This window comes from Tympanuchus pallidicinctus, unplaced genomic scaffold, assembly GCF_026119805.1.
Source record: "Tympanuchus pallidicinctus isolate F22 unplaced genomic scaffold, pur_lepc_1.0 scaffold6, whole genome shotgun sequence".
NCBI lineage: Eukaryota > Metazoa > Chordata > Aves > Galliformes > Phasianidae > Tympanuchus > Tympanuchus pallidicinctus.
The window spans coordinates 25,072,571-25,085,665 of record NW_026294780.1 but is presented as its reverse complement, the minus strand read 5'-3'; the positions used below and the strand labels follow the sequence as shown (position 1 = coordinate 25,085,665).

The 13,095-nt window shown below is 32.9% G+C and overlaps 1 long non-coding RNA gene across 1 annotated transcript; it reads right to left on the bottom strand.

The window, feature by feature from the left end:
- Positions 1-614: 614 nt before the first annotated feature.
- LOC128071616 (uncharacterized) lies at positions 615-12,688 on the bottom strand. The gene is made up of 4 exons (XR_008201912.1): positions 12,596-12,688; positions 12,418-12,501; positions 5,223-5,300; positions 615-1,331 (listed from the first exon to the last, which is right to left on the bottom strand). It is a non-coding gene; the product is annotated as an uncharacterized LOC128071616 (long non-coding RNA).
- Between the last annotated feature and the right edge of the window lie 407 nt (positions 12,689-13,095).

The following is a 13,095-nucleotide window of genomic DNA, read 5'->3' as shown; positions in this document are numbered from 1 at the left end:
AAACAGATAGGCATATATAAAAAAGATCAATTACAAATCTAGCTCAAAGAAAGGATTAATTTATGCTTTTGTTCCTAGTCATTTGTTGTTGTTGTTGATTATTCTTATTATTATTTTTTAACTCATTCTCCAAGACTGGAAGGGCATTGTAGGACACTTCTGGTATTGGCCAAGTTAAACTAATGTTTACAAGTTGCAGGTGAGTCTGTCTAAAGATCTACACTGAGACTTTTTTTTTTTTTTTTTTTTTTTAATCAGTGTTTATTGAAGTTCAAATTGCTACATTTACTCAGACATCTAAATAGGGAAATTGAATAAGATTCTAATAGAAATTAGATAAATTTGTGGTAATGTGTAGAACAGAAAAGCACTAAGAGTAATTCTCACATTTCAATCCAAAAATTTATTTCTACATTGGAAAGTGGTAATAACACTATTGAAATTGAAACAAGACTGATATTCATTGGAGAAATAAAATTTCCAAAAATACTCTGAAAGTAATGGCTCCTGTTTATTTTCATGGGAATTATAACAGATACAAAGATCATAACAAGACTATTTGATAGAGAAAATTCTCAGCTATAAAGTGTTACCACTATCAACTAAACACACTAGCAGTGAGCAAAAGCCTGCATGCCACTCTAGTGAAAATCTGCATTGATGGAAGCAGCCCACTGTTTCACAGCTGCTAGGATGATGCCCTTGCTGAAGCATACCACCCACCATCTCACTGTGCTCACATTCACTGTTTAGTTTCCATAAACATTCAGCAAGTATTGATCACTGTCAGTAGGTGCATTTTTTTTTTTTCCACACAAAGGAATTCAATTACACACCTTTGCTTCATATGCACTTCCATGTCAGAAACAATTTTGTCAGACTATCCCTCTGCTGCCACCTGTTGCACAGCAACAAAATATAATGGAATATTGCCAGAAAAAATCAACCCCTACTGCCATATCACCAACATTTGCCTCTGGCATTATGAGCCAACATAACAAAGTAGGTTACTTTCAGAGCAGCCCTTGTATACATTATTTTTCAAGAGGTTTTACTTTCATATTTAGAAGACAACAATAAAGATCTATGACAATGTCTACAATGCAATATACTTAATTTCAACATAGTTGGATTAATACTACCAAAGACTACTTTTCCTACCAAAAGAACAACTAAGAAGACACAGTCTTAGAGATTTTGGTAGGGGTGAAGGGTTATAAGTTTTATTTACTTACTTACTTAAAGATCTCAGTTCTCATCTGTAGTTGTTTTCTTTTTCTTTCCCATATTATGGAATTATTTTAGCTTGATTTGAATTATAAACTGTGTATCTAGGGGTGAAAATTGATGATAGTAGGTCATTAAAACTGCAAGAACCTAAACATAATCTAAATTTGATGTAATATGAGGGATTTGTTTCTTGCTACAATTCAGTTGCTGTTTGCTACAGAGTAGAGGATTTTAGTTCATAATTTAAGACAAATCAAGAAGGAAAGGGATAACTGTGATATCCTTCCTCTTTCTAATCGGAATTCCATAGCCTTGTTGTGTATAGCAGTACTGCCAATAATAGATCGTAGACTCTTAACTGAGTTTCAAGGCGTCAGCACTAAGGCTTGCTCCATTTCAACTTTTCTTGATCTGTCTGCAGTGTTGTTTTATTTGGTTTAGTTTTTACAGCATTTTTTCTTCTGTGTTTCATATTATAATTGTTCCATATTATTGTACACTATTATTGTACACTAAAACCATTATATTGTAAAGAGAGGAGAAACAAGCAGTTATTCTAAGCAGACTTAAGTATTTATGACTCAAATGCAGTGATACAGAGTGGAGGAATATAGAGCTGGAATGATAGCATATGTATATATATATTATTTATATATTCATGTTATATATATATATATAACATATGTACATATATGTATATAATACATATGTATATGTGTGTGTATATATACAAATATACATATGTAAACAATGTATATACACAATTTTATATATACACACAGCTACTTCCAGCTTCTCTAAAAAAATAATTAACATGGGAATTTAACATTAACATTCAGTAAAGTAGTTCCCTCTTGAACTGACAATTAGTTAAAAGAGGAAACAGAAAAATACGAGAATAACTACAACACTCATTGTAGGAATTGCTTAAACGCTGAGTGGTGTGAAAGTGAAATCTGTGACCTTTAATTTTGAGTTTGTCAGTTTGCCTCTGGCTAAGCCAATCTCTTTAGCCTAAGGTATACTGAACTTTCAAATGTTCAATATTTTGGTAGTTTGACCCCTGACAGCAGACAAACATCCATACAGCTTCTTGGTCACTCTCTTTACTGCTCTGGCCTTGTTCTTCCTGTTCCTCAATGTTTACGATCCTTTCTTAAATTATTTTTACAGAAGTTCCAAGTAATGAACTTAGCTGTGTCCTGTATCAGATCCTTTGCAGATCTGAATGAAATTGGGTCCAGCACAGGGCAGGCAGATTTCTTCCCACAGAGATCATGTCTGCAGCTGGCATGCTACCAAGTCTTGTCATTTACACCCAACACAAAAATAACATCTTTACACTCAATACACAGTACTCCTGTACTACTGGAGTAAGCCATGAACACTACTATTCCACATTTCAGGTGAAGGCATGGGTTTGTAATTATTTTCCCCCTTTACAGAACTCAGCTAGATATTGCAGTTCAAGTTTCTCTGCGCTAAAAAGGAAAACAAGATGGGAGTACACTCCTTTGGATAGAATAATTCACTAGTGCACTCTGTAAAGCGACTTTCATGTGTTTTGGTGAGGTTTTTATTTGACAAATGTTCCATTAAAATGTTTACACTTCTGATAAGATTTTGCAGAGAATACACCGTGCTTACATATTATTTTGTGTGAATGTCAGATTTGGATTATTCCAGAATTGCCAGCTCTCAAACTGAATTGTACTTTTGACTTAGTTACTGCATTTAAATATTGTACCTTCATAACACAGCAAGTACTCTGAGGTATTATCACTTAGCTTTCTCACTCTGAGGAGAAAGGACAGTGGAGGTCACCACTGGATGACACCACTGGATGTCTTTCTTAGAATTGATGACAATGGAGGTGTGATTCTGACTGGGTAATTTGAGGTTGCAGAAATGCTAAATTAAATTGTATGTGGTTATAATCTATTTAAAAGCTGTTTAGAAATCCTAATTGAAAGTGTAGTGGAAGCATTTGATTGAATATTTCAAATTAAATAATTGGAGTACATTTAGAGGCAAGATATGAACTTGGTCTACCCAGAAAAAATTGTAATTATTTATTCAAAGAATTGAAAGAAAGAGAAATTGTGTAAATGTTTTGTAAATAATGATGTTTCTGAAACTGTGTTGTTTTTTATTATTTTTGTTTTAGTTTCTTCTTTTTTTTCTTTCAGTGCTAGTATATCTTATACATTATCTTTCTGTATATAAGTTATCCTACTTGATAATGAAATACTGCATTATCAGCATCATGTAAAGAAACTGAATTGGACTTGATTTTCATACTGAATAGCTCATTTGTGGAAAAATGACATTTCTTGGCTCCCTTTCACTACAAAATAAATACTGTTATAGACATTCTCTGTATAATCACTCTCAAATTTATTTTTGTCTCTTTTTTAAATTAAAATATTTCTTAGAAACTTAGAAAAACAGTCAAAAATGTTAGAATTAATGAATATGAACTGAACCAGTATACTGAGAATGTTCACCACTGCTCTTCCTTAACACAGAGGATCTTTATACACCACAAAGAAGATAAAAGATTGTAATTCAATCTGTGTCCTTATATATTACAGGCACGACATCAGGAAAGTATGTTCTGAAATCAAGAATGAAACTGTCCTGTTCTATTATGGAAAAGTGTTCAAAATTTAATGGCATAACCTTAGACATGTAAAGTATTTCAGCAATTGGAGCAAGACTGCTGGTGGAAAGCTAAATATAAATAATATGAAGAATAAATAAATGAAGAAATTAGTTTTAGGTGCTTTTATAAAGTCAAATGGTCCTTTTGGGAAAAATAATACATGGATACTTTTGGAACTTCAGACAAATGTTCAGATTGACTGTTTATTTTACATTCACTATTTCTGACAGATATGTCAGACTGGATTTATTTCATATAAATTGAGCAAATGCAACTTTTTCTGCACATGAAGTCTACCAAACACATGGTTCCTATACTTCCAGATTTGCTTATGTTGTCTGCTTTATCTGTTGAATTCAAACTACTGTCAGCATGCTGAAAACCTAGATTCCCTAGAATAGCCTATGAGAAGAACCAGGACCAGTAGAAAACAAGGAATAAGATTCACAGATGTTGAAAAACTGTAGAAGACAGCTTCCACTGGAGTTTTTTTTTAAAAAAAAACAGTGATTAAAGAACACTAAAAAAGACTGCTGTTAAAGATATTTTGTTTTGTGTAAAATACTTTAAAATAATCATGAAAAATGACAATAAAGATTCCCAGGCATCTCTTTTCCTGGAGTATATTCATTAATTGATATGACAGTCCAATTAATATTTACTGGAAGTGGGGAAAAAAAATAGTGCTAATCTGTTATCAGAAAAAGACCAAAACAAATACACAAAGAAACCCTGCACCTTGGAATACTATGATATACAGTATAACATTCAGAGCCTTTTTGTGGTAAAAGTATCACACCCAAGTCTCTTGCTTTCAATTTTCTGCATACTTTTAATCTTAGGCTGCTGGATGTAAGGAAAGCATTCTTTTGAAATAAGCAGATTTGTGTGCGTTAACCATAGGAGCATTTTCCTTTGCTAGTGCAATGTACCACATTACAAATGAGATAGCCACTTCCTCTGTCATTCACACAACACACGCATGACCAGAATAATGGCTTTTTAAACTGAAAGATAAGCTATGGAACAAATTCAGTAATTTTTCAATTGCAGCTCTATACAATTAAAAAAAAAAAAAAAAAAAAAAAAAGCCCTACTACTGAATCAGCCATGTTTCTACAAATTAATAACAAATATAATATAAAACAGCTGTGATTTGATAAATGCTCCACAGCAATATCAGTTCATGGGAAATATCAGCACTGAGAAAGTAACTAGGTTGTCTGTATCTAACCATAACACTTTACGGCTTAAACTGTTGGCAGTGTGACACAAATGACCAATGTACTTTAATGGAAGGTTTTAAACAACTCAGAATTAAACTTACCTGGACTCAAAACACAGCGGTATATATCTCTTCCCTTTCCATTCCCATATGTATGATTGGTATCTAACTATATGAAATCTGGGAAAAGAATACAAAGACTTTAAAGTTCTTCTTCATCGCACTCCAAATTTTTGGGAGAATTAATACTCCAAAACATGTTTATGTCCAAAACATGGTGCACTTATTATTGTGTATAATGGTCTAGATACAGGAGATAATATGAAAATATGGCAGATGCAGTGTTGTAAATAGCTTTAGCTGTAGTCCATTTTAATACAGACTATGTAGCCAAAATACAAAGCCTGCTTGTTTAATGTAGATTTCCCACAAATAAATCAATGTCAACATTTTATGGGCTCATTTGGCCCAGTTGTGTGACTAGCGGGGCAGAGGGATCCACTCCTAAGGAAAACAGTGAAAAGGGTAGGGAGATGGGTCCAAAAACAAAACAGCAGTAATGATCTGAGTAGAAACAAACTTTCTTACTAAATAAGTTATTATAATTAGAGACAGCACACTATAATAAAATATAATACACTATAATAGGAATTGAAGCTAATAAATCAAATGAAATGAGAGAGAGTGGCTGAAAACCAAAGGCCTTAATCTAAGACTGAGGCGAGACGTGCAGTTGAGGTTGCCAGGGGTTATATCTATTCTCCAAACAGAAAGTCCTGTGGGGTATGTAGTTATTCCCTTCTGGGACAGGTACCAGAACTGCAGAATTAACTCTTTAACTCCCAATGCACCACATAATGTTTTGTTACTGACAACAAAAAGTCATAAAACCATGACAATCAACAAAAAAGGAGGCAAGCAAATGACATTTCACACTCCTGTTTGGAAAAGGGGAAAATTCAGCTCAGTTTGCCAAGTGTTAGGATTCACAGGGAGGCAAGGAAACAGAAACAATATCAAACTTCTACCATTATGATATCTTTTTCACTTTCTATTTACAATATCAGCAAAATATTTTCCATCCGCAGGAGGAAAAAAAGTTCATTGTAGTTCGTAGACGAGGTTGTTTTGCAGTGTCAGTGGATCAGTGAAATTCTGCTTTTTTTTTTTTTTTAGTTTCCCCCCACCCCACACCTTCTGGAGTATCATTTGTAAAAAGTTGTCAGGCTACCCTTAGAATTAAGCACAAGACTTTCTGGTAATAGCACTAGTACTACAGAGCTAAAATTACGGCAGTCAAGGACTTTACACTATGGAAGCTCATATGAGACCTTCCATACTTTTCTGAGCAAGCCAGGATTTATATCTTTAACTGAGGCATTTGTCAGAGTAATTACTCAGATAGAAGAAATGTTCTGGAATTTTACTGTGTATATTAAAAACAATGACTGGAAATGTCTAAGGTGTTCTACATTATCAAGAATGATACAAATTTAGAAATTCTGCTGTATGACTTGTGACTTAATTTTGTCTGTAACTCTTACTTTGAAAAAAATTGCATATAATTCTGAGCTATTTATGGCTTTTATATATCTGAGCTTATTCGATTGTAAGGTTTTTTCAACATCCAAGCCCATTTTTGTCTTGACTGATTGTGAGTAATGATTTGCAGATTTAACTGTGTTTATATATGAGAATTCTAAAAGTTATCCACTTGAAGACAATCCCATTAACAAAACAAAACAAAACAAAACAAAAAAACCCAACAAATAAAAACAAACAACAACAGCAACAAAATCCACCACATTTGCAGTATATTAAGTGGTTCAGACAAAATAATTAATTGTATAATCATAATTTCTTTCATTTAAATATGCTGTAAACCAAGTAATATTTCTCTTTTCTTTATAACCGTACTGAAAATAAAATATTTTCTTACTTATTTTGTGCTTTTACAACTCAGATTCTGTTTCATTGGAGGTTATCACTCAACATCTGCAGCTGTAAGTGCAAAGAAAAATGCCATCTCTTTTTATTCTTCACACCTTACTTCCCACTTCTTCAATCTGTTTAACTTTCATAGCCAAATTTCCTCCTTCTCTCACTCCCTCTCAACTTGATAAACTACATTATACTCCAAATCATTCTCCCTTTTCAGCAGAAAATTCAAGCTTTTTTTTCCCACACATCAACATCTCCATCATTTCTAGATCTCCTACACTTACTTTTGACCCTAACATATTTGCATTTCTTACCCTATTTCTTCTGCTAGGAGCAGCAACAAATTTTAGTAGACCTAACCTACTTCTCACTTTGAGCCTTAGAGCAGTTTTTCATGTTCTACTCCCTTCCTATATGCTATTTTAAATAGCTGTGGTGTTTTTTGTGTTTTTTTTTTTTTTTGGCGAGGTGGTGGTTTTTTTTGGTCCAGGTAAATTTTTTTGTTTCAGTACTCTTCTGAGCACTGGGTTTCTGTAGATCTAGAAAAGTTTAAATTAATTCACATTCAATTGTAGGTCTCCATAGTCTCCAAAGAACACTCCTACAATTACCATACACTGACTTCTGTTAGAGTTGCTTTAAATATTGTTCTAGTGCTATATTATGTTTGTTGGATCCAGATTGCTGATTTTCTCACTCATTTCTATCATGCCAATTTATCAAAGAAAGCACAATTAGGAAATAATATTAAACACTCTTTGTTAGAAATTTAGTTTGATCTTACAACAGTGAGTGATTTTTAGTAATGCAATCAATGTTGTCATTGTCATTACAATTTTTTAAAGCATTGCATTTATTATAAGATTCAAGTGTAATTGTTCATATGTTAAAGAAAACACTGTTTTCTCATCTGCCTTAGCATCTTTCTGTTTAAAATGTATTTACTTGCAGATGTGATTAACTTTATACTTTTTAGCTTACATGAATTAATATTTTTTTCTTCACAATACAAATTTATTTAAACTTTTATTTATTTATTCTATGAAAGCAAAAAATGAATACAGAAACTATTGAATGTCAAAACAGTATTTTTTCCAGTTTTTGTTCTACTTTATCTGTTAAAATTTTAGAAAGATTAATTATTGTGTAGAAAGATTAAAATGCAAAGTAGTGTCAGTCACTCATGGTTTCATCAACTGTATTATTTACTGTCATACTGGGAAGAGCAGAGCATGCACACAGCATATGAAATAGTTCTAGTTGTTTAGCATGCTTTCCCAATAACTATACTTTAACCTTCACTTAATGTGTGCTTTCAGGGATTCTGCTTTAGCATTGCTCCATATCCACTCACAAATAACAGTTCTGTGACTCAGTACATACCAGAGCATCTCATACCCACTGCAAGAAACAACACCCAACATCCATATTGAACTAAGATGTGGATCTTTTCATTAGTTAGGTCTTCTAGAAAATTATTGCAAAAGATTTATAAATTGCACTAAAAATTATCTGAGAGAAAATTATTGCAAAAGATTTATAAATTGCACTAAAAATTATCTGAAAAACAGTACTATATTTGATCTTACTCAATTCTCAGTTTAAATATCTGCTATAAAAATAATGGAGATACTTGTAATGCATGTCATTCATTAACTTCAATAGCAAGATAATAAAACAAACAAACAAAAATAAACTTGCATATAAGGATGTTTAGAGGCTTGCTACCTAGTTATTCCTTTAATAATCAGATTATTAAGAGCAGCGGGAACATTTGTTTACTATATCTTCCTTAAAGCCTAACAGACCCAAGCAATACGAAGGTTTTTAGAAGTAATGCAAAGTGAGGTATCTGAAAAATATACTGCAAATAACAAATCTGGTTTATGGAACTAAATGGCATTTTTGTATTCACTAAATCTTATTTTTACTAGACATGCAATCTTTCTAATATAGAAAAGTCTGCAGGAAAGATAAGAACACATCAACACTAAGTCGTCGTAACACTTTAAGGTATAATAAATGGAAATGTTGCACATTTATGTCTAATGAGAGTTATTTATTTTGTATGGTAATGAGCACAAAAGAATTAAATAACAATGAATGAATGAAAAGGGTGGACTCTAATTTATGCATTCTGTGTGTCAGTGGTTTATGAGCTGGTTTAGCCCAGTTCCGTGACTAGTGGGGCAGAGGAATCTGCAGATCCTTGCCTCTAGAAAGGGGAAAAAGGGGACACCAAAATAACTAAAAATAGCAGCAACTATCTGATGAAAAACAAATTTACTAAATCTGGTATTGAAATGCAAGATAACACACTAAAATACAATATAATTAGAATTGAAGCTAATAAATCAAATATAATGAGAGAAAGAGTGTCCAAAAGCTGTAGGCTTTACACTAGTGCTAAGGCAATGTGTGTAGTTGGGATAAGTAGCAAGGAGAAGAGAGGAAGAAGAAAAGGGGGAGGTCTCGTGACCTTGCAAGGGGTTATATCTCCTCTCTGAATGCAAAGTCTTCCAGGATATGTAGTTCTTCTCTTCTGAGCAGGTGCCCAGAACTAGAGCATTAACTCTTTAACTCCCAGTGCACTACATAATGTTACTATGTGGAATACCGATAACCAAAAATCATAAAACCATGACAGTATGAAAGTAAAAAATGAATACAGAGTGTTATCTTCTTTACTTTGCTTTGATTAGGTAGATCCATACTGCATACTGGACTTCAATATCTGCATATGACCTCTTCTCATGCTTCATGGACCAAAGCAGGTATCTTGAGGCATTTGAGAGTAAAGGCGGTAATAAGAGTTTGTCATAACTTTGTTAAGAACATGTTTTTATTCAAGGTCATTCAGAAGATCTACGTCTTTTGTGTGGTGTTTGTGTGTACATGTGTCGACATATACAGTATATGGGAATCATTACCCAGTCAGCTTTTCAATGTCCTCAGGTTCCACAGAGAGTTTCTTATCCATTATGTACGTTGAGTCACAGTACTTCAGACTGATTAATCTCAGCAGGCAATGTATTTGAAATTCCTTTGTCTCTTCAGTAGTGTCCCTGGCTAAGACTTCTGCTCTGAAAAAACTCTGGAATCTGCATTTTCTTCAAAAACTGATCTACTTTTAATTTGTTACTCATTCCACAATGCCATGTTAATTCCTGCTCTGGCATTCTTCTCTTTTAGTTTAGTACCTAAAATTCTATTCCCTTACAAATAGAAATCAGAATTTCTGTCTGTGTCCTCTGTCTGGGTGAAATTGAGATTTTCATGTACCCAACAGGCCAGTGTAAACAGAAAAACACTTCCTGAATGAACAGGAAGACTCTGAGTTTTGAAACTTACTTATTTTTTCTAGTCTCTTACCTGAGCTGGGTTCATTATTTTGACTATATTTCCCAAATAAAATTGAAGAAGCATAAATTGAATAAATAACTTATCAGCTTTACTTGATTCTAAAGATAGATACAGTCATATATTAACTTGTAATTCACAGATATGTTATTTTTCACAAAATATCAACTTGCACAAATTATCCAAGTTGATTGATTACATGAAATGTATAGACTTTTCAAATCTACTTAACATATCTTTAAAATGTTATTTTTTTTTTCCCTGTTGTATACATTTGCATTTATTTATGTATTTATTTTAAATCTCTTTAAATACTTTTAAAATTACTATTATTCCTTTAAGTTCTTGTATTGTATGTAATTTTTTAAGGTCTTGTATGGTGGTTTTTTTTTTTTTTTTTTTTGTTTGTTTGTTTCTTTAAGACCTCAAAAAATACTACAGGAAACATTCTTTCCAAATAAATATTCTTACATTATTTTCCACGTCCTACACAAAACTCACACAATAGTTTTGCTATCCCAAAAGCAATTATTATTTTCTAACGTAAAAACTGTTTGCTTTTCAGGTGCTAGGGCAGCACAAAGTACATGATTATTCTATATCATCACATTCCCTTGACAATAAAGAATGTATATAACTAGTATAAAATATATAGTATTTTAACATCTGTTCAATAAACAAAAAAAATTACTGAAATCCTCCCATCTCTGCAATGTAGACAGCTTTTCTTTTTCATTGTTAAAACAAAAAACGTCCTTTTTATTGTATCTTTTCTCTTGAAATATGTAAAACAAAAAACGTCCTTTTTATTATATCTTTTCTCTTGAAATATGTTCTGTTTCAGACTTGTAAGAACTTTTACTTGTTTTCAAGGTTCAGATCAACACATACAAAATAACACCTCTCCCAGGGATGCAAAGCTCAATTCACATGAAAGATTATTGTGGTATTTTTGCCTTTTTCACTCTTTCAATACCAAAATAAATTATTCTATATAACTGAGAACCATGGATGATGAAGTAATTTTCTGCATATGCTAACAATATAGGCAGCGAGAGAGAAAATGTAAGCAAGGTACCGTAACTGTTGAGTGATTAGCGACACTACTCCTGCAATGATGTTGTAATATAAGTTCTTAAAAGAGATTACAAGTGTCATTTAAAATGTTATTGTTTTGACTATTCTATAAAAACTGTAAACCAGGTAAATACTCAAAATAAAGGGCATGTCATCCTTCCAGATTCCTGCATGGCAATACATTATTTAGCAGCTCGTTAGAACAAGCATCTTAGGAACATCTCTAGAGGAAAATTAGACTGACCTAGCAAATCCTGTTTTACTGAAAAGAAAACACTGTTGATATGTCCAAATAAAAGTCATCCTGGCTCAGAAATTTCTGAGATTGTAAGGCTGGCAAATCAGTTACACCACCAGTAGACAAAAATAATAGCTAGTGGAAACAACATTGTTCATATTGTAAAAGCCCCAGTCAGTCCGGAAGTAATTTTTTGTGAGTATAAGTTGAAAAACTGAGATAGATTTTCATGGATTTGGGGAAAGCTATAGTTTTAAAGATTTAAGTCTTAGGATAACTTGTGGTCATATTTTGAACTCTTAGATAAATTGTTTATGAACAATGTAAATGAAGAAACAATGAATGAGTATATGAAGGCATTTTCTTGTCTACAGTACTTCGATAAGCAGGTAATAAAACAATCTGACTATCGCAAAATATCTTCCCAAATCAGGCATCTTAAATTCTACTGGACCATGAGATTCTTTTCTGCTGTACTTAACTATGCTTACTAGGTCAGTCCAAAGATCACTGTGTAGTTCAGTCACTTGCAAGACACTGCGCAGAGAGTAAACAAGTTTTATTCAAACTAGAAATATAGTTCAAAGGCAGTATACTAGCCAAAGACAAGCAGTAAACTAATTAAGATAATGAAAGCCATAGAAATATATTTCCTTTTTATAATCACAAAATAATACCCACAGAGGAAGCAAAACAGTCTAGCAGAATTATCAGTTCAGAAGTTCATTTCAGAAGTCTGTGAAATTTGTAGGCATTGCTCTGGACCTGCAAGTGAAAAGAAAACTTCAGTAAAACTGTTACAAAAAGTTTTCAGAAACTTATGAACAAGATGTTCTTATTTATGAGCATGCTATATGACCTCTGTGCAATGGCTGGCACATATTTTAAAACAGAATTTTTCTCCTTTTATAGATGCATATTTTCCTCCAATATGATACAACTTTCTTCAGGGAATAACTTCCTGACAGAATAAAGAATGGCTTCATTAGCACAATTCAGTCATACAAGCATTCTGTTTTTTATCTCTGCTTTCATCATGTTCTAAAACCAAGGTTACTCTCAAGGTTGCATTCCAAACTCATTAATAAGCAGTGATCTGTGTTTTAGTTGTGATTTGCTGTGGACCTGTGTCTGTTTTGCAAGGCTAGTGCTATAGTGTTGTGATATTCTCCAGGCATTTTCATTCTAGTGTCATTGCTGGTTCACTCTACACTATAATAATTTCCCGAGTAAATTCATGTTTGTAACACATGCTCAATTACTTCCAATTAAGGTAGTATAGGAGAACAGCTGAGGCAGCAGCATTGATCCAGAACTCTCTTCTATCAGGCCAGTAGAGTCCAGCCTGTTGCCCTAAGG